The following is a 20,990-nucleotide window of genomic DNA, read 5'->3' on the forward strand; positions in this document are numbered from 1 at the left end:
CTGTCCTTTTAGGTGGAAGAGATCGCGGGTTTGGGAGGTGCTGTCGAAGAAGCCTTGGCGAGTTGCTGCAGTGCATCCTGTGGATGGTACACACTGCAGCCACAGTGCGCCAGTGGTGAAGGGAGTGAATGTTTAGGGTGGTGGATGGGGTGCCAATCAAGCGGGCTGCTTTGTCCTGTCAAGAGGAGGTGATTAGGCTCTTTCTTGTTGGAGATGGTCATTGCCTGGCACTTGCCTGTTGCGAATGTTACATGCCACTTATCAGCCCAAGCTTGGATGTTGTCCAGGTCTTGCTGCATGTGGGCACTGCTTCATTATCTGAGGGGTTACGAATGGAATTGAACACTGTGCAATCATCAGCGAACATCCCCATTTCTGACCTTATGTTGGAGGGAAGGCCATTGATGAAGCAGCTGAAGGTGGTTGGACCTAGGACACTGCCCTGAGGAACTCCTGCAGCAATGTCCTGGGGCTGAGATGATTGGCCTCCAACAACCACGACCATCTTCTTTTGTGCTAGGTATGACTCCAGCCACTGGAGAGTTTTCCCCCTGATTCCCATTGACTTCAATTTTACAAGGGCTCCTTGGTGCCACATTCGGTCAAATGCTGCCTTGATGTCAAGGGCAGTCACTCTCACCTGGAATTCGGCTCTTTTGTCCATGTTTGGACCAAGGCTGTAATGAGGTCTGGAGCCGAGTGGTCCTGGCGGAACCCAAACTGAGCATCGGTGAGCAGGTTATTAGTGAGTAAGTGCCGCTGGATAGCACTGTCGACGACACCTTCCATCACTTTGCTGATGATTGAGAGTAGACTGATGGGGCGGTAATTGGCCGGATTGGATTTGTCCTGCTTTTTGTGGACAGGACATATCTGGGCAATTTTCCATATTGTCGGGTAGATGCCAGTGTTGTAGCTGTACTGGAACAGTTTGGCTAGAGGCGCGGCTAGTCCTGGAGCACATGTCTTCAGCACTACAGCCGGGATGTTGTCGGGGCCCATAGCCTTTGCTGTATCCAGTACACTCAGCCGAGTGAATCGAATTGGCTGAAGACTGGCTTCTGTGATGGTGGGGATAGCGGGAGGAGGCCAAGATGGATCATCCACTCGGCACTTCTGGCTGAAGATGGTTGCAAACGCTTCAACCTTGTCTTTTGAACACACGTGCTGGACTCCGCCATCATTGAGGATGGGGATATTTACAGAGCCTCCTCCTCCCGTTAGTTGTTTAATTGTCCACCATCATTCACGACTGGATGTGGCAGGACTGCAGAGCTTTGATCTGATCCGTTGGTTGTGGAATCACTTAGCTCTGTCTATAGCATGTTGTTTCCACTGTTTAGCATGCATGTAGTCCTGGGTTGTAGCTTCACCAGGTTGGCACCTCATTTTGAGGTACGCCTGGTGCTGCTCCTGGCATGCTCTTTTACACTCCTCATTGAACCAGGGTTGATTCCCTGGTTTGTTGGTAATGCTAGAGTGAGGAATATGCCGGGCCATGAGGTTACAGATTGTGCTGAAATACAATTCTGCTGCTGCTGATGGCCCACAGCGCCTCATGGATGCCCAGTTTTGAGCTGCTAGGTCTGTTCTGAATCTACCCCATTTAGCACAGTGATAGTGCCACACAACACGTTGGATGGTGTCCTCAGTGCGAAGACGGGCCTTCGTCTCCACGAGGACTGTGCGGTGGTCACTCCTACCAATACTGTCATGGACAGATGCATCTGCGACAGGTAGATTGGTGAGGGCGAGGTCAAGTAGGTTTTTCCCTCGTGTTGGTTCGCTCACCATCTGCCGCAGGCCCAGTCTGGCAGCTATGTCCTTCAGGACTCGGCCAGTAGTGGTGCTACCGAGCCACTCTTGGTGATGGACATTGAAGTCCCCCACCCAGAGTACATTCTGTGCCCTTGCTACCTCCAAGTGGTGCTCAACATGGTGGAGGACTGATTCATCAGTTGAGGGAGGGCGGTCGGTGGTAATCAGCAGGAGGTTTCCTTGCCCATGTTTGACCTGATGCCATGAGATTTCATGGGGTCCGGAGTCAATGTTGAGGACTCCCAGGGCCACTCCCTCCTGACTATATCACTATACCGCCACCTCTGGTCGGCCTGTCCTGCCGGTGGGACAGGACATACCCAGGGATGGTGATGGAAGAGGCTGAAAGGTATGATTCTGTGAGTATGGCTATGTCAGGTTGTTGCTTGACTAGTCTGTGGGACAGCTTTCCCAATTTTGGCACAAATCCCCAGATGTGAGTGAGGAGGACTTTGCAGGGTCGACTGGGCTTGGTTTGCCTTGTCCAGTGTCTAGAGGTCCGATGCCGGGTGGTCCATCCGGGTTTATTCTAATTATGATTTTTTTCAGCGAGATTGTACAACTGAGTGGCTTGCTAGGCCATTTCAGAGGGCAATTAAGAATCAACCACATTGCTTTCGGTCTGGAGTCACATATCGGCCAGACCAGGTAAGGACAGCAGGTTTCCTTCCCGAAAGGACACTAGTGAACCAGATGGGTTTTTACGCCAATCCAGTAGTTTCAGGCCACCATTACTGATACTAGTTTTTTAATTCCAAATTTTATTTAATTAATTGAATTTAAATTCCCCAGCTGCCATAGCATTACTAGTCCAGTAACATAACCACTATGCTACCGTACCCGGTTTAATGGATATTTTGAGAAGCAGGGAAAGTTCATTGGAAAGTCAGTAATCAGCATAGTGTACATGGCTGGATGATCTGGACAATGTTCTGATATTTCTGACATTCAGTTGAAGTGTTTATAAGTGGCAGGTCATTTGCAAGCTTTCCAGTTTATGTACACTGGAGGATATGGACCTATTCACAAAGCCAGCTGCAGGATTTCTGCTGGGAAGCAGATAGGATGTACCAGAAAGGACCACACTGGCTGTGTCCTGATTCAACAGACTTTTATCTACAAATGCATATTTTTATTTAGCTACAGCCTCTCTTACAGGTGAATTGACATTCAATGTAATGTACGTTAATAGTTGACCTCCCAGGAATAGCCCCTCTGTTAGGAAAATACAAGTACATTCAAACCTTTTGACATGGAGTGTAGTTAAAGGGAGAATGTCTGCAATAGCTTCTTCAAACTGAAGTTAAAGTTAATCAGTTAACACCCACAACTCTGCAGCACCAACACCAGCTCAGTCTGGTGAGATTAAAAACTGTCTGACAAAATATACTGGCTCCTCTACCTGGCACTAAATGCTGTCTCCATTGTATCTGACATTAAACACTGGTCCCTCTGTACCTGACATAAACACTGGTCCCTCTGTACCAGACATTAAACAATTGTCCCTCTGTACCTGACATGAAACGCTGGTCCCTCTGTACCTGACATTAAATGCTGGTCCTTCTGCACCTGACATTAAACGCTGATCCATCTGTACCTGACATTAAATGCTGATCCATCTGTACCTGACATTAAACGTTGGTCCCTCTGTACCTGATATTAAACGTTGGTCCCTCTGTACCAGACATTAAACGTTGGTCCCTCTGTACCTGACATTAAACACTGGTCCCTCTGTACCAGACATTAAACGTTGGTCCCTCTGTCCCTGACATTAAACGTTGGTCCCTCTGTACCAGATGTTAAACGTTGGTCCCTCTGTACCTGACATTAAACGTTGGTCCCTCTGTACCAGATGTTAAACGTTGGTCCCTCTGTACCTGACATTGAACGTTGGTCCCTCTGTACCAGACATTAAACGTTGGTCCCTCTGTACCTGACATTAAACACTGGTCCCTCTGTACCAGACATTAAACGTTGGTCCCTCTGTACCTGACATTAAACGTTGGTCCCTCTGTACCAGATGTTAAACGTTGGTCCCTCTGTACCTGACATTAAACGTTGGTCCCTCTGTACCAGACATTAAACGTTGGTCCCTCTGTACCTGACATTAAACGTTGGTCCTTCTGCACCTTATGTTGAACACTGGCCCATTGGTACCTGACATTAAATGCTTGCCCCTCTGTACCTGATATTAAACGTTGGTCCCTCTGTAACTGACATTAAACGTTGGCCCCTCTGTACTTACATTAAACGCTGGCCCCTCTGCACCTGACATTAAACGTTGGTCCCTCTGTAACTGACATTAAACGTTGGTCCCTCTGTACCTGACATTAACCGTTGGTCCCTCTGTACCTGACATTAAACATTGGTCCCTCTGTACCTGATATTAAACGTTGGTCCCTCTGTAACTTACATTGAACACTGGCCCCTCGGTACCTGACATTAAACACTGGTCCCTCTATACCTGATATCAAACATTGGCTCCAGATCCCCAGCTTTTCTAGGGCAGCTGAATGACACAGGGGCAATTGAGAGAAAAATATGAAAAAGAGAAAGAATGATCCCGTGTGAAGTAAAGTTACAGTGTATGCCGAGCATATGTTGCCATTGGCTGTAATGGAACACTTACAGTAATTGTTATGAGATTACATTGCCCACATTTATTTTAACCCAGCTGTAATAGATCAGTGCACATTCATGAACGCACTGATTAAATCAGTTATTAGAGGATGGTTCTGGTCAATAAGCCAGAATGGTATTTTCCCCATTTAGAAACCTCCTTTGTGGTATCACTGATGAAATAACCACTGCCAGATACTCAATCACTGCCACTACGTTACGATATTTGTCCGTTCAGAAATGGCTTGTGTGAGTAGAGTGCTTACATTGGCCAATGATGCCTCACAACAGCAGAGACAAAGCAGAGGATTGTGGAGGAGAACAAATTAACTTTTGCAAAGCATTTACAGGCCAAAAGGTTACCTACCTGGCCTTGACAGAGCCACAGGTATCGACAGCTGGGTGACCGCCTGGTTTCTTCCCTGGTACAAATTCTGTTACCTGCAGCTGTCAGCAGATCGTAGCAGAGAGGCAATCGACTGGACAAATTGAGTACTGATCTGTGGAATCAAATTAGCAGAGTACAAGTTAGAGGATGTCATAAAGAAAGAAGAAAGAAAGATTTGCATTTATACAGCGCCTTTCACAACCTCAGGACGTCCCAAAGCGCTTTACAGCCAATGAAGTACTTTTGAAATGTAGTTAATGTTGTAATGTAGGAAACGCGGCAGCCAATTTGCACATAGCAAGGTCCCACAAGCAGCACTGAAATAAATGACCAGATCATCATCTGTTTTAGGTGTTGAGTAAAGGATAATTGTTGGCCAGGACACTGAGAGAACACCCCTGCTGTTATTCGAATAGTGCCATGGGATCTTTTACGTCCACCTGACAGGGCAGACAGGGCCTTGGTTTAATGTCTCATCCAAAAGACGGCACCTCCGACAGTGCAGCACTCCCTCAGAACCGCACTGATCTCAACCTGGCTCAGGAGTGGATTTGAACCCACAACCTCTGATTCAGAGGCGAGAGTGCTACCACTGAGCCACGGCATGGTAAAACTGTACAACATTCTGCTCTAACTGTAACTTGAATCCTGTGTACAAATTTGATAACCAAGACACAAGCTCCGGGGATGGTGCAGAGCCACAAGACAGATCCCTAATACCAGGATTAATTTATGAGGATAGATTGGAGAAAGCTGAACCTTTCAGCCTTGAAAGGAAGTGACAAGAGTGCAAATGATAAAAGCATACATGATAGTGTGTTCCCGTTCCTACGGCTCCCCCACTGCGGCCTCCTGCACCAGATTCCCACTCCCACCGACGGCCAGGTAGTCATTCTGGCTGGGTGTCAGGCGAGATCTGCAGAGTTTTATTTGAATGAGTTTCTGCCCTTATGATTGATGTGGAGATGCTGGTGATGGACTGGGGTTGACAATTGTAAACAATTTTACAACACCAAGTTATAGTCCAACAAATTTATTTTAAATTTCACAAGCTTTCGGAGGCTTCCTCCTTCCACACCATTCACCTGAGGAAGGAGGAAGCCTCCGAAAGCTTGTGAAATTTAAAATAAATTTGTTGGACTATAACTTGGTGTTGTAAAATTGTTTACAATTGCCCTTATGATTGGCAGAGCCTCCTCGTCCCCACCCTTGCCGGGTTCATTGCCCGCTACCAGGCTCCCCCACACCCTTCCCGCCTCGAGGCCATTGATTGTAACCATGTCGAGGTTTGGGTACCGAGCCACAATGCCATGGCCAACATCAATCAGAAAAGATATCATTCAATAAATAGGCAGGAGATAGATGTCCCTGAGTCAAAACCTATCTCTTTCATTTTGAATCAATCTGTGGTGCCTTTCTTGCATGAAAGAAACACCTGACTCTGTGGCGGGACGAGAAGCGATTGCAGTTGATGATCTGACAATGATCGGCTTGGTCAGAGTGAAATCAAGCAAGGGAAGTCCCACTGCGTTGGACAACGGAGGAGAGGTGTTGGAAGCGGGAGGTGTGATTGATCATGTCAAAAGGTGCAGGGAGTTCGAGGAGGACAAGGAGATATGATTCACCAGAGTCAATGTTGCATTAATTCATTAATCCCATAGCATTTGAAACCTACAGTGATTCATTTTGCTAACGGTAGGTAATTATATTTTCACTGGGGCAGATCCAGAACCAGCTTCATGTGGAGTTTAGGAAAACAAGTGAAGGATTTAGATTTTGACAGATTGGAAATTCATTCTACATTGATAGACTGTTTAAAGAAATGGAATTATCTGTGCAGAGGCATTGGTGGTACATCACGAGTGTACTATGTCCTGTTGCATTGGAAGAATGAATTACAGATTAGCCAACATGTCAACTGTCTCAGTCCCCATGCTGGATTTCCCTAAAATAGTCTTGGACAAAATTATGAGATCTTTTTATGGTTGGACTCTGTGCCAAACAAAATTGTATTCAGTCCCAGTTTACCCCTGCTGTTGTCCCAATACCACTTAGCAGTTTTTCCAGATGGCTGACTCAAGTATTTATTCTTAACTCTCTGACCTACGCACTCAGTGTGGCCTGTTTTGTGGGAGAGCTTGAATGCACGTTTCACTGCAGCCCCCTCTAAAAGTGGAAATTATTGTCATCATGAGGTTTCCCTCATAAGATACTTGTAGATGTATAGAGAGTGGAAAAAATATCAGACAGCACCAGGAAATGAAGCAGGTGTGGTACATCCTGCGGTGTCTGGCACAACTGTTCGATAGGGAGGTTTCAGAGAATACTATTTCACCAACAAATCATCTTTGAAAATTCCTAACATAGTGACATATTTTCCTCCCAATTTTCTCCTGTTTTCATCTCTCCCATCCTCAACACTTAGTTTCCTTGTTGCATTTCCATGAGCATCACTGCCTTCTGGTTCATGTTCAGACATTGAGTATCTGCAAGTTATTCAACCTTGGAGGGCATCACCGCCAATAATGTTCCCACCTGACGTCCACATCCAAGCACCAGCAAGTGTATCACTGGATAGTGATCAGGAGCAGGAACCCTGGCTGATTTTTGTTTCCCTGCCCCACCCAGGTGAACAAAGCAATCGGAGAGCTGACATTGCCTCTTCAATTTTCAGACAATTTCCATTGAATGCACAGCATGTTCTATTCCTGGCACTAATTCATTTCAATTACGTAAAAAACAATTTTAAATTGAATCTTTTCATTTGCTGAGAGGAGCTTTTAGCATGTACTCATGCTATCCTTCTCGATCAAGAAGACAGAATGGTTCAGCCCACCGACAACTCCTTAGATAATATGTAAAAAGGTTATGCTTGAGCAATCGGAGAAGAAACTCATCCCCCATATATTTTCATGCCTGCTTCCAAAAGCCTATCCCATGTCACCCACCATGTCCTGATCCCAGGCATCTGCCAATGCCGCTCGAGCTAACCAAAAGCTGAGATTAAGAACTCACCATTATACAATGGCACAGAAAGGGTTACTGTGGTTTGTCAGTTACTTTACTGAGAGCCCTATTGCACTGTGATTAACCAGCTGTTTATAACTGCTATTGAAAAGAGGCAGGGTTTTGCACAGGAGGATTGACAACTCCCCAACTGTACTGTAATCAAGCAAATCAGCAATGAGACTTCACATATCACAGAAATTTCAAGTTCTCCAGGCACACTCCACTACAATAAAGAGAAAACTTTCATTAATCACTATTGTATGGAATCACCATAGAAATCATTTGAGTTCCTGTATTTGGCAGAGCTCTTTACTAAAACCCTCCAATGAAGGCAGAACAGACTCGAGAGGCTGAATGGCTGACTCCTGTTCCTAAGACTTGTATTCAGTTAGTAACGAGTAAGCTTGTTACACTCTTGATTTGGATGTTGAGACATCAAGGTGGCTGGCACATTACAAGCTGCTATCACACTGACGGCAGCTGATGTGGGAACTCTGAGTCTTGGGATGAAGACTGTTGAAAGGCATTATCTAGATGCTGCATGTGAGAATATGAATTTGTTTATCCAGGCTCAGTGCTCTCATGACTGAGTTGCAAGGAGGCAAGCAGATGCTGCTGAAGCTTTGCATCTTCAACTAGTAGACCACTATTCAATGGGATATGATGTGTGTCCATGCTATGATCAGGAGGATGGTGGCAACTCACACATTCTGTGGTGAGTTGTGCTGCTCACTATGACACTCATGAGGAGTTCCCAGTGCCTGCTATCCATCTAGCAAGGGCTCAAATGCATGCTTGTCAGTTGCTTAATCATGTGATAATACTTCTTGGGCAGAAGGTAAGCGGGATCTCTATGGGACTGAGGTGGCTCCAAGATGGCATGCCTAGAGATGGAAGTTTGGAAGTGAGTCAGTCTTCTGTGGTACTTGAACCAGGCAGGTCTGCAGTACTCCAGGGCACTGTTGACCAGCCAGCTTGGCTCACTAATACATGAAGCATTAGATCTGTCAATGGGGGCAGTGGTTCTTCCCATTCTGCTCCAAATGAATTGGCAAGCCAGTGCCTGATAAGTGAAGTAGTTCCTGATGGACAAGCAGTAGGAAACTTACCAGTGGTCTGTGCTGGTAACCGGTGTGGTTTTAACTGGTTAAGCTCCACCAGTATCTGGACCCCTACACCTCAGCCTTGCCAATCTGTGTCTACACTCACTAGACTTGGATAAGTGGGGTATGTCCTTACAGGGAGGAATTGTGCACTCCATGTCAGGCAGAGACTCTATCTATTTGGATTTCTCAGTATCTTGGCTTGGATACTCAAACATGCTCATGGCTTTCCCTTTGCATCAAACACCTTGTTAACCAAAAAAAAAGCACCTACATTGGGTGAAAAATCATTTTGCGTGAGTACATACTGTGCCTTTCTCAAACAAATGTGTTTCACCATAACTTTTGCAGCAACCTCCATATGCATTGTGATTGTTTTTGAAACAAAGGAGCTGATTTTAACCAAATTCCACTGGAAGGAAACTGACAGGATCAGGTGGAATGTCGATTTTACTCTCCACTGACTTCAATAATGTAAAATCAGGCCGGGTGTAAAACCAGTGTTCGACCCGATCCTATCACTTTCCTGCTGGGTGTTCTAGGCTAAAATTACTTCCAAAGAGTAAATATTGCAGAAGAACAACAATAAACAGCCACAGCAACAGATACACTTTGATTTTGATTTTGATAACTGGTAGTGTAATTGGAAGGAGGACATCCATTTCAGATGATTTAGTGACATATGTGTCCAGTCTAGGCACTCCCTTTCTTATTATCATAGAGACAAACCACGCATCTGACCCCAGATGGCCTATTGGTGGTTATGTTCCATACAGTCCAGGTGCTCCAAATCAATACATGTCCTATCCACAGTGATCCAGTCCTTGACAGTATAGTGATGGTTATCTTTGGCAATCGAAGTGGTTTGTGAGTAGTAATAAGTGCATATACAATCTCTAATGGATTGGGGGAAGGTGTATACCCACAAGTTGCTCATTGTGCTATGCCGTGCACCTACTCTGTGCATCTGTTGTGTAACTACTTAGGGCTCCTGGTTGTTCAGCATTTTCTTTGCTGACTAGCACTTTGTGTGTATTCAGCATGAGAAGGGTGAACAAGCATCAATTCAGAATAAATATTTTAAAATTTCCATTTTAAAGGAATTTACTCTGAGTTGGGTTTATTCTTCTCGTGATGGTATCATGGGCTGTGCCCACTCACACAATCCTGAAGGCACTGGTGTCTGCATGTTGACGCCACACTTCTAAGCAGAGGAAAAGTGCCATCACCCACACAGAAATGCTTCAATGATCTGACACAGCACAGAGTTAAACAAGAGGAATGAGATGCCAGGTGGTAGAAGTGACACTGTGCTTTTTTTTATATTCCTTCATGGGATGTGGGCGTCGCTGGCAAGGCCAGCATTTATTGCCCATCCCTAATTGCCCTTGAGAAGGTGGTAGTGAGCCGCCTTCTTGAACCGCTGCAGTCCGTGTGGTGAAGGCTCTCCCATTGTGCTGTTAGGAAGGGAGTTCCAGGATTTTGACCCAGCGACGATGAAGGAACGGCGATATATTTCCAAATCGAGATGGTGTGTGACTTGGAGGGGAACGTGCAGGTGGTGTTGTTCCCATGTACCTGCTGCCTTTGTCCTTCTAGGTGGTAGAGGTCGCGGGTTTGGGAGGTGCTGTCGAAGAAGCCTTGGCGAGTTGCTGCAGTGCATCCTGTGGATGGTGCACACTGCAGCCACAGTGCGCCGGTGGTGAAGGGAGTGAATGTTTAGGGTGGTGGATGGGGTGCCAATCAAGCGGGCTGTTTCGTCCTGGATTGTGTCGAGCTTCTTGAGTGTTGTTGGAGCTGCACTCATCCAGGCAAGTGGAGAGTATTCCATCATACGCCTGACTTGTGCCTTGTAGATGGTGGAAAGACTTTGGGGAGTTAGGAGGTGAGTCATTCGCCGCAGAATACCCAGCCTCTGACCTGCTCTTGAAGCCACAGTATTTATATGGCTGGTCCAGTTAAGTTTCTGGTCAATGGTGACTCCCAGGATGTTGATGTTGGGGGTTTCGGCGATGGTAATGCCATTTAATGTCAAGGGGAGGTGGTTAGACTCTCTCTTGGTGGAGATGGTCATTGCCTGGCACTTGTCTGGCGCGAATGTTACTTGCCACTTATCAGCCCGAGCCTGGATGTTGTCCAGGTCTTGCTGCATGCGGGCACAGACTGCTTCATTATCCGAGGGGTTGCGAATGGAACTGAACACTGTGAAATCATCAGTGAACATCCCCACTTCTGACCTTATTAGGGGAATTAGGGGTTACGGGGAGCAGGCAGGAAATTGGACATGAATTTAGATTTGAGGTTAGGATCAGATCAGCCATGATCTTATTGAATGGCGGAGCAGGCTCGAGGGGCCGATTGGCCTACTCCTGCTCCTATTTCTTATGTTCTTATGATGGAGGGAAGGTCATTGATGAAGTAGCTGAAAATGGTTGGGCCTAGGACAATGCCCTGAGGAACTCCTACAGTACTGTCCTAGGGCTGAGATGATTGGCCTCCAACAACCACTACCATCTTCCTTTGTGCTAGGTATGACTCCAGCCACTGGAGAGTTTTCCCCTTGAATCCCATTGACTTCAATTTTACTGGGGCTCCTTGGTGCCACACTCGGTCAAATGCTGCCTTGATGACAAGGGCAGTCACTCTCACCTCACCTCTGGAATTCAGCTCTTTTGTCCATGTTTGGACCAAGGCTGTAATGAGGTCTGGAGCCGAGTGGTCCTGGTGGAACCCAAACTGAGCATCGGTGAGCAGGTTATTGGTGAGTAAGTGCCGCTTGATAGCACTGTCGACGACACCTTCCATCACTTTGCTGATGATTGAGAGTAGACTGATGGGGCGGTAATTGGCCGGATTGGATTTGTCCTGCTTTTTGTGGACAGGACATATCTGGGCAATTTTCCACATTGTCAGGTAGATGCCAGTGTTGTAGCTGTACTGGAACAGTACAGTTACTTTGTAACTGAGAGTATACATGACAGCCACCTCTGCAGTAAACAATGACTTTATTAAAGCTCCCACAAACTGCTCGTACAACTCATGAACTGAGCTGACCCTTCAGAGTGTTTGTTTCCTGTGAGAGCGATTGAATGTGGGGTTGGATTGATAGCCCCACAAACTCTGCTTGCCACTTCATTATCAAAGGTTGTCATTAAATAAAGCCAAGGGAGCCCCTCCCATTCCTTCACTGTTCTGCCGAGTGTATGAGAATCTTTCTAATTTTGGAATGCAGTTCTGGCACACACATGTGCGATAGACGAAATCCTTCACTTTTATCTTTCCAAATACTAATCTCTTTGTTGCTCTCTCAGGGTAGTTATACTGCACATTTGGAGATTTGGCATTGGTTGTGAGACCATTATGAGGAGGTAATCTGACATCACTTCAGTTTTGCACTGGTTGGATTAATGCTACAGCTAGGACAAAGACAACTTTTAATTTCAGCCGCTAACACTGGAGAAAAAGCCAACTTCCCCGTCCACTTTTCTACTGTGATAATTGTGACCAGTGGATGAACAGAGTTCTAGACGGGCATTTAAAGGGAGGTGAAACACAGAGGAGTACTTTTTGTGCCAAGTGCACCAACATTTTATGTTCACAAAAATATATATTTTTGAAATGTAAACCTTCTGAACTTCAAGGAGGCTGGTTACATCAGTTCTCCCTCCCTGATGTGCTGCTCCATGATATCACCAAGGGGCAGCCACCCTGTGTGTTCTGAAATAACTGAATTAGAAAGAATGGATCTTTTGACTGGACTGAGACCTGATTTGGAGGCAGCTGACTTGGGAGAACACAGTACCATCTCGGGGTGACAGTTGATAGCATGCTTTCCTGTGTTTGGCCAGCTCTGGTTTGGCTCCCAGGTTGATCCAAAGTGATGACTGGGACATCACGGAGTGGCTACCCAATCGGTAAAGTCACGAAGCGGGGAGGCTGTGCAGCTCAGAAAATTGAAGTTTTTTAAATATATAAAACAACATTTTTGCGAGTGCACCTTATTTCAATATAAAATGAGAAATTGCTTTGAATATAAAGTACTACCCTGGATATTACTTCCTCCTGAAGGAATCATGCACAGAGTGGTGCTGTCCCCTGATGAGACATCCGTACTAGCAGGGCAATATAACTTTTCACTGGCCCATTTTAAAAGCAGATAATTGTGCCAGAGCATTATTTGTGCCAGTTCGACAGTTCACTCACCATTGGCATACAGTTCTTTCTAAATAGCATATTGCACATCATAGAATCAGAGAAAGTTATGGCATAGAAGGAGGCCATTCAGCCCATCGTGTCTGTGCCGGCCGAAAAAGAGCTATCCAGCTTGATCCTTCCCTTAATCTTGTTAAGGTGTCTTAATTGCAAATAACGCAGCAGTGTTTTCAATTTCTGAGCTGTCTGACTAATTTGTGCTGATTTTTGGTTAATTAGGACAACAAATATATTCAGTTGAATCTGTAACTGAGTCAACAAATGATGGCCGCGAGCATGTTAACAAGGCTGGAATTTGGTCCTGGAGTTTAAATGACATGATTTACGATAAAAACAAAAATCACTGGGCCATTGGAAATCTGAGTGTAATACACCTCGTAACACAGTCCCAGACACAATTTATGTTTTGGAATATATCCAACTTGCTTCCACAATAACTCAGTGAGTGAGTGCACCTCATGAGATACTGAGCCATATTGAACAGGAGGCGCCAAACTGACCCCCCCACCCTGGCCATTGCTTAGTTAGAGCTTATCTAGGGTGAAGCCAGAGAGGAGGGCATTGGAAAAGCGGAATCTGGAGGTAACAAAGATATGAATGAGATTTCAGCAGCAGTGGGGTAAGGTAGGGACGGTGATGGTGATATTTCAGAGGTCAAACTTGGTGGTCTTGGTGCTCAGCTTGATTAAGGGTCGGAAGCTCAGTGCAGGATCAAACAGCGCACCAAGCTTACGCATCATCAGGTTGAGTTTGAGGGGGTATTGGGTAGGAGTCTGGGATTAGGGGCTAAAGCGCAGGACAAAACAGAGTGGCTTCAGTCTTACTAGTTGAACTGCAAGAAGTTCTGGCTTGTCAATGACTTGATGTCGGACAGGCATAGAATCATAGAATCATAGAAGTTACAACATGGAAACAGGCCCTTCGGCCCAACATGTCCATGTCGCTCAGTTTATACCACTAAGCTAGTCCCAATTGCCTGCACTTGGCCCATATCCCTCGATACCCATCTTCCCCATGTAACTGTCCAAATGCTTTTTAAAAGACAAAATTGTACCCGCCTCTACTACTGCCTCTGGCAGCTCGTTCCAGACACTCACCACCCTTTGAGTGAAAAAATTGCCCCTCTGGATCCTTTTGTATCTCTCCCCTCTCACCTTAAATCTGTGCCCCCTCGTTATAGACTCCCCTACCTTTGGGAAAAGATTTTGACTATCGACCTTATCTATGCCCCTCATTATTTTATAGACTTCTATAAGATCACCCCTTAACCTCCTACTCTCCAGGGAATAAAGTCCCAGTCTGTCTAACCTCTCCCTGTAAGTCAAACCATCAAGTCCCGGTAGCATCCTAGTAAATCTTTTCTGCACTCTTTCTAGTTTAATAATATCCTTTCTATAATAGGGTGACCAGAACTGTACACAGTACTCCAAGTGTGGCCTCACCAATGCCCTGTACAACTTCAACAAGACATCCCAACTCCTGCATTCAATGTTCTGACCAATGAAACCAAGCATGCTGAATGCCTTCTTCACCACCCTATCCACCTGTGACTCCACTTTCAAGGAGCTATGAATCTGTACTCCTAGATCTCTTTGTTCTATAACTCTCCCCAACGCCCTACCATTAACGGAGTAGGTCCTGGCCCGATTCGATCTACCAAAATGCATCACCTCACATTTATCTAAATTAAACTCCATCTGCCATTCATCGGCCCACTGGCCCAATTTATCAAGATCCCGTTGCAATCCTAGATAACCTTCTTCACTGTCCACAATGCCACCAATCTTGGTGTCATCTGCAAACTTACTAACCATGCCTCCTAAATTCTCATCCAAATCATTAATATAAATAACAAATAACAGCGGACCCAGCACCGATCCCTGAGGCACACCGCTGGACACAGGCATCCAGTTTGAAAAACAACCCTCGACAACCACCCTCTGTCTTCTGTCGTCAAGCCAATTTTGTATCCAATTGGCTACCTCACCTTGGATCCCATGAGATTTAACCTTATGTAACAACCTACCATGCGGTACCTTGTCAAATGCTTTGCTGAAGTCCATGTAGACCACGTCTACTGCACAGCCCTCATCTATCTTCTTGGTTACCCCTTCAAAAAACTCAATCAAATTCGTGAGACATGATTTTCCTCTCACAAAACCATGCTGACTGTTCCTAATTAGTCCCTGCCTCTCCAAATGCCTGTAGATTCTGTCCCTCAGAATACCCTCTAACAACTTACCTACTACAGATGTCAGGCTCACTGGTCTGTAGTTCCCAGGCTTTTCCCTGCCGCCCTTCTTAAACAAAGACAGTCATGGAATGAAGGGTGGTAGGAAGATAAAGCTCGGTATCATCGGCATTCATATGAAAGCTGACCTCATGCTTACAGATAATGTCACTGTAAGGTAACAAATGGATGAACAATAGGATGGAGTCAAGGATAGGATTTAAGGCACACCTGCGATGACTGTGTGGACGTGGGAGGAGAAGCCATTGCAGAACATGTTTCGGTTGCATTGGGAAAGTAAGAATTAAACCATGGCAGGAGAGGTAGTGGAGGAGAATGATATGGTTGAAATGGTCGTGTAAGTACCAGCCTGACTTACTGAATGACCACTGGCTTGAAGCCTGTTGTTTCTTTAAAATCTTCTTCCAGCTGTGACTTCCTCTCCTCTGCAGTCTATCTGTGATATTTCTGCATGATCAGAAATGGCAGCAAAACATAAATACAGGAATACATTGGTAAAGAAATGTTCTACTAAAGGGGTGCCCAATCTTTTGGAGCTGGGGACTGGATTCACGGGACCCAACCATTGAGTGGGCCGTTGGAAGTAATCAGCAAGTCAAGCAGCATCTGTAAAGAAAGGAAAATGTTGACGTTTCAGGCTTAGCCCTTCAACAGAACTACATTCTTTACAGATGCTGCCTGACTTGCTGAGTCCACATAAAATAAAAATCCAAGCCTCGCTCATCTTTTTCCCCATCCTAGCCTGATCCACCACGGTTTGCTCCTTGTTGCTCTTTGTATTGTCCCACAGTTCACAAGGTGGAAGCTCTTTCAGCCTCTTTAAATTTCCTAGGCCTGGTAGCTGTTTCCTGACTGCTGCAAAAACACTGCTCCTTCATTGTCTCAATGCACAAATCAGGAAGCAAAATGTCTAATCCCCAAGGCCTGGGGAGTTTGCAGGCTGGAGGAAGGAGCTCGCAGGGTGGGGTCAGCCCATGGGCCAGGTCTTGGACATCGTCATTCTATCACAATTCAGATTCATGTCCATGATTCGGAGTAATTCTGTCTACTGTTCATACCTTGGCAAGGTTGAGAATGCTGCTTAACAGGAGGACCTGATTACAACTCCTTCATCTACAAACCTTTTCCTTCAATCTGGAACGAGCTGCCAGAGGCAGTAGTAGAGGCGGGTACAATTTTGCCTTTTAAAAAGCATTTGGACAGTTACATGGGTAAGATGGGTATAGAGGGATATGGGCCAAGTGCAGGCAATTGGGACTAGCTTAGTGGTATAAACTGGGCGACATGGACATGTTGGGCCGAAGGGCCTGTTTCCATGTTGTAACTTCTATGATTCTATGATATTCTCCCCTCCCCTTCTAAAGGTGCTGCCTCTTGCTGGGTATGACTCCATAGTAGCAATTAGCCCTCTAGTGCTTTAGCCAAACGGCCCTTCTTCTAGTGCAGATCCAGACAGTGTTAGTGGGCATTTTAACTGTGGAAGGCATCACAACTGTGTCCAATCCAATTTTTAGCCAACATCAACACATGGTCTTTCCAGGAAGGATCACCTGGGGAATCAGGAGCTGATCTTCTCCTCTCTAGTGCAGGGGCATTGAGGCCAGTTGGGGCGCCCCAACTGACAGTCGGGTTGAGATCAACCAACTCAGCACAGACCAGCAATCGAACCTGAGACCTTACTGCCTGTACGGCTTGAAAAAGTTTTCAAAGTGAGAAGTTTATTCTCTTGTATGTTTTTCAAATTCACCTTTATACAACAAATGAATTTGAGAAAGATACAATTTCATTGTCATCATTGTATTGTCTCCACTGCACACTTGGTGTGTTTGACGACACCACACATCAGGCTACAATGCCAGATTGTGTTCAATGCACCAAATTGCATGTCTCAATAATCACGAGTAAGTAGTTGAAGTGAATTAATTTGCAGCAGGGAGGGTTCTGTTCTCCTTTAAGATATCAATAATGTGCCAACTTTCAGATGCAAACTGTTAAAACATGCAAAGACCACATTCATATATGTCCAGTTAAATGAAGCTGTTTCAAAGGCATCAGACATTTCAAATGAGTCTGCTGGCTAATTTGGAAAAGTGTCATCCAACATAGAACATTGATGCAATATTTGTACCTGCTTACTGCTGTTGTGAAAGCAAAGCTGAATGCTGATAAACACATGAATATTTTGTTAATATATTTTATGCATGGCTGAGGATTTCTGTAGACTTTATGTAAAATAATGACAAATGTAGTATATGGATTGCAAGCAGCTCACTTAAGCATTAATTCTGTACAGGAATCAATTATTCATAAAAGTAGCAACAAAATGCCATTATGTATTAATGTAACTCTGGTTAAACTAACCATTTACAGTAACATGAGTCATTTGACTATAGACAGATAATATTCAGAGTACCACAAATATCAGTGAGAGCAAAAAATAATATGTGTCACTTAGTATTCTGTAAATGTCATGGATTGGGAGTTGTGTCGAATGGGAAGTGGTTAAGGATACTGAAATTCTATACTTGGATCCATAGTCCATGATTTTACAGCTTTGATAGAGATGTAGACAAAGCAATTTGTCGGCTTTTGTTAACATGTTTCTTCCTCCTCCAATAATCCTTAATTTCTTACCAATGTGCCGCTGATCTTTTGCAAGCTGCCCTCCCCCATACCTCCCACTGACACCAAAATTGTGTTTTATTCTTTTTCAGAATCCAGCTTTACTGATTGGAGTGCAGTCTTGGCAAGTGGGAAGTCAGTTTTGGTGAGTGGTACCAAACACAAGTCAGGTAATGAGTAAATCTGCAGTCCTTGCAGCACTGATGTTCATGTAACGTTTAGATCTAATGCAACAGAATTTTTACACAGCACTTGGTCATCTCAAGTCAACTGCACAAAGCTATTAATATGCCACCTTAGACCAGCTTTATTGTGAGAACAATCAGATTAAGGAGATACAGTCCTCCATTTGTCCAAGCTCTTCCAATGAAAAATACAAGAGTGCAAAACCAACAAGAAGACGGAGTGCATGTCATTTAAAATCTATAAAGTGCCTTGCTGTGTTTTACATCTAGTCTCACAGAACCAATAACCTGCATTTTAAGCATTAGGTATTTTTCTGAAGAAATCCATATTCATTTATGGAAATCTTTCTCTTTTTTTACATTCCAAGAGAATGCTATTGTATTCTGGCTTTTATTGAAAAAACTTTTGTAAGTGAATCTAAAATAAAAATCTGGCTGTTTTGCCATTGTCGCTGTTTCAGAACTACATCGCAGCATGAATTGCCCGCACTGCAGCAACTTCAGAAATGATGTAATCACTGTTTCTTCCTTTGCGTGGATGCAAAAACATCATTCACTGAAAAAATTTATATTGCATCAGTGCTAAACAGAAATGATATGTGATCCTATCAGTTTGAATTTAATACAAACCATAACAGACACTGTAGAGTGAAATTCACTGGGACAGGCTCGCAGTGGGAGATGAACTGATGTGAGAGTTTATTAATCTCAGTCCCATTGTACCAAATGGATAAGAATTAAATTAAAGTTTTAAAGTTGGCTCTTCCAGTGGCTCAGTTGGTAACATTGTGTGTAAGTTAAACCATTTATACTAGAGGAGCCCAGTTTCAAGACCTCGTCTGTCCTGAATTCACTGATTTCAACTGGAGTTGAGTAAGGGTGTTACAGTTGGCTTCAATACCCCTAGGGTTAGGGAGGGGGAAAATAATCAACCCGGGTTGATCAGCTGGAAAATGTGTGGGTGTGATATCGGGGAACCATAGGATTTGGCTTGGGCTGTGATACTCCCCACAGTGCAATAGCCTTATGTTATTCACTGGAAACTAGATACTGAAGGGCAACCAACAAGTGTGAACTGGCCCCAGGAACAGTCAGTGCATTCAGGAGAGGAATGGGGAGAAAATGTGCAAAAGTAAAAATTTCAACATTTATAATGTCATCCAATATGACCCTATCAGGTTCATGAAATAGTGAAAAGTGTCAAATAAAAGAATAATGTTGATGACAGAAAATATTTAACGAGATGTGTTGAGAGACAACAGCTCAGCATGTGTAAAAATAAATTGTGAATGCTCAATATAGAAATGCTGAAAGTATATAACAGGTCTGATCGAATTTGTAAAAGGAAATGACCAGTTAAGATTTCAGTTACGAACTTTCATTACTTTCACCTGTGGTCCGTTAAATGTAACATTTTCACAACATGGGATTCCCTAAAATTATCGATATTTGTGTGAGAGTCATTGGTTGGCATGTTACAGAGGAGTTTACTTTCGTAACAGGATTGAGGATTGTGCATGATCTGTTTTCAGTATTATTTTTGGCAGCTGTGATTTCTTTGGGAGATTTATATCACAGTCATGTGCACTTACTGTTATTAATAACCGGACAGTTTCAAGAGGCTACGAGGCAGCAGTGAGTTCACAGGCTGGACTCCACTGTATCCTGCACGAACGATAAGGTGGACCAAACGCATTTGAGCTTGTAAAGCTGATAACGAGGTACACGTGATGTCTTTTGCAGTGATGCTCCTTCTCTATTTCCCATGATATAAAATCTGAAAAGTGACTCCTGTGAATATTTAAAAGTTGACTTATTACATAGAATTACATAGTCTACAGCACAGAAACAGGCCATTCGGCCCAACTAGTCTATGCTGGCATTTATGCTGTACACGAGCCTGCTCCCACCCCTCTTCATCTAACCCTATCAGCATATCCTTCTATTCCTTTCCCCGTCAAGAGCTTAAATGTATCTATGCTATTCGCCTCAGTTACTCCTTGTGGTTGTGAGTTCCACATTCTAACCATCTCTGGGTCAAGAAGATATGCCCCAGTAACACTGCATGTTTCGTTTGGCACCCCACCAACGCTAAATGTGCAGTGTTATTATCCTGTACATTTTGCAGAAATCAGAAATCAGGGGAAAAACTCTCCAATGGCTGGAGTCGTACCTAGCACAAAGGAACATGGCAGTGGTTGTTGGATGCCAATCATCTCAGCCCTAGGACATTGCTGCAGGAGTTCCTCAGAGCAGTGTCCTAGACCCAACCATCTTCAGCTGCTTCATCAATGACCTTCCCTCCATCATAAGGTCAGAAATGGGGATGTTCGCTGATGATTGCACAGTGTTCAGTTCCATTTGCAACCCCTCAGATAATGAAGCAGTCCATGCCCACATGCAGCAAGACCTGGACAACATCCAGGCTTGGGCTGATAAGTGGCAAGTAACATTCGCACCAGACAAGTGCCAGGCAATGACCATCTCCAACAAGAGAGAGTCTAACCACCTCCCCTTGACATTCAATGGCATTACCATCACCGAATCCCCCACCGTCAACATCCTGGGGGTCACCAGTGACCAGAAACTTAACTGGACCAGCCACATAAATACTGTGGCTACAAGAGCAGATCAGAGGCTGGGTATTCTGCGGCGAGTGACTCACCTCCTGACTCCCCAAAGCCTTTCCACCATCTACAAGGCACAAGTCAGGAGTGTGATGGAATACTCTCCACTTGCCTGGATGAGTGCAGCTCCAACAACACTCAAGAAGCTCGACACCA

General features: G+C 44.7%; 1 long non-coding RNA gene across 1 annotated transcript in view; it reads left to right on the plus strand.

Annotated features, from left to right (window-relative positions):
• The window catches only part of LOC137335774 (uncharacterized), a 90,208-nt gene that overhangs the window by 48,879 nt on the left and 20,339 nt on the right, over window positions 1–20,990 (plus strand). Inside the window, exon 3 of the long non-coding RNA XR_010966492.1 lies at window positions 18,115–18,167. This is a non-coding gene — a long non-coding RNA (uncharacterized lncRNA). The remainder of the gene's footprint in view (window positions 1–18,114; window positions 18,168–20,990) is intronic.

Source organism: Heptranchias perlo, chromosome 20 (genome assembly GCF_035084215.1).
Source record: "Heptranchias perlo isolate sHepPer1 chromosome 20, sHepPer1.hap1, whole genome shotgun sequence".
Taxonomy (NCBI): Eukaryota; Metazoa; Chordata; class Chondrichthyes; order Hexanchiformes; family Hexanchidae; genus Heptranchias; species Heptranchias perlo.